Source organism: Neltuma alba, unplaced genomic scaffold (genome assembly GCF_004799145.2).
Source record: "Neltuma alba isolate B1F8T4 unplaced genomic scaffold, ASM479914v2 tig00004611_pilon, whole genome shotgun sequence".
NCBI classification, from domain to species: domain Eukaryota; kingdom Viridiplantae; phylum Streptophyta; class Magnoliopsida; order Fabales; family Fabaceae; genus Neltuma; species Neltuma alba.
In genome coordinates, this window is record NW_021633788.1 from 34,880 (window position 1) to 36,863 (window position 1,984).

Genomic DNA, 1,984 nt, shown 5'->3' on the forward strand with positions numbered 1-1,984 from the left:
ATATCATTGTTAATCAAACATATTGATTATAACTACTATTATTACAAATACTACTTAAAAAAAAACAGATAAATATGATAAATAAAATAAATCAAAATTTTATATTTAAAACCAAAAAAAAATCTTAAAATACGGAAGCAGTATTTTGTTGAGGAATGAGACCGTAAGTATTCCTAAATCTATTATGAGAGCGTCTTGAGACTCGAGGGCCTCTAAGAAACGCACACTTCACGACAAAGGCTCCTTGTCAAATAGAAGATACATTAAAATACATATAAAAAAATTATAGTAAATCCCACTAGTTTATAAATGCCAAGCTGCACTGTCTTCCGCTCACGCGTTCATGCATAATCATTGAAGACAGAAAGTGGGAGCTTGAAATTAGGATCAAATTAAAGTCTGAATATGAATAATTTAATTATAAACCTACCCAATATAGTCAACACGAGATTTAGCTAGGGTCCTTAATTTAATACCCACCCTACGTCTAGCTACCAGGACAAAAGAAAACATGAATATTCATAATCTCCTCCGTCATCTTCTCATTCACATCATCATCAACTGCAATTTTCAACGCACAAGAACCAAAACATGGAACTGAAATGAGTTCATTCCCAAATCCCGATCAGTCCCGAATATCATGGTGGCAACATATTGTATTAATCAAGATTAATCAAAAGCTTACAATGGCTGATCCATATAGTTAAACTCTGAGAAGATAAATGCTGAGCTCAGGGCTTCCACCATTATTGTTGGCCTGATGATGATCAGGATTCATCATGTAGAAGGCTTCGGAGTCTTTGGACCCCACCACCTCTCGAACTTGGCTCTCATATACATGAGCCCCTTCGGACCACCTGCCTCATTCCCTTTCACACTCCCGCCGCCGCCGGCAAAACTCCGGCGCCTATTGTTATGGGCTCAACCGCCTTCAGGACCTTCCACTCCTCTTCCCCACATTCTCTCTTATTATTAGCGTTTCCGCATTTCCTGCCGTTGCAGTAAGCTCTCCAACGAGGCTCCTCCAGCAGTTCCACAGCCGCCGCCGCCTTCTTCTCGCATTCCCAGGCGATTCGGACCAACCCAGAAGCCATCTCCCGGATCAACACGCTGGTGGGTGTGGCTAACTCGATCAGGAAGCAGGGGCTTGACTTGGGATTCCATTGGAATGCAAGATGCACATGACCACGACGGCGGCCGAAGAGGGTGCCGATGAGGGTCCGGGTGGTGCCGGGGCCCGGGTGGCATAGAGAGCGGTCTTGGAGAAGAAAGTGAGAGGAAGAACCGACTTGAACTTGAAAATGGGACGGGATTTCTTTGGGATTTGATCGTGCTTCTCCGTGGAATGTGAGGAAGAAGAGGTGGTGGTGGTTGTGTTTAAGTTTTCGTCATCGTCGTCGTCTTCGCCGGCGTACTTTTCCAGTGGAGGAATCTTCTGGAGAAGGAGAAGGAAGAGTCGTGGGAGGATTTGGCGGTAATTACACTCATGGGGGAAAGTGAGTATGAACGAGCATGAATATAAAGACAGGCGAATGTGCTGGTTCTGTGACGGGTGTTATGTTGCTGGGAAGGATGGGTTACATATATATAGAGATAGATATGTAGGAAGGTGGAAAAGAAAGGTGTCAGGAGATGAGAGGGTGAAGGACAGACAGGAGAGGGTGACAGGCGGGAGATGATCAGACTCAACTACTGCACTGTAGGGCGTACAAGGATTTGCAGATTTGGAGGCTCAAGGAACACAGCAGAAAACTGTCTCATCTAATATATATATAGTAAAAGTAATGTTTCCTCAGGATCATTTGCCATTGGGAAAAAAAAAAAAACTCAGAATTCTGGATTGATTGATGAAATTGAATTGAAATATGAAAAATCATTAATAAATGAATTTTTTTTTATGTTGGTTAAAATTAACTACTCCTCGATTTTTAATACTCCTCCGGTCCTTAATATAAGACCCATTTAACTAATTTGATTAGATTAA

General features: G+C 42.0%; 1 pseudogene; it reads right to left on the bottom strand.

Annotated features, from left to right (window-relative positions):
- Positions 1-698: 698 nt before the first annotated feature.
- On the bottom strand, positions 699-1,258 carry LOC114745326 (protein MIZU-KUSSEI 1-like; annotated as a pseudogene).
- Positions 1,259-1,984: the final 726 nt, after the last annotated feature.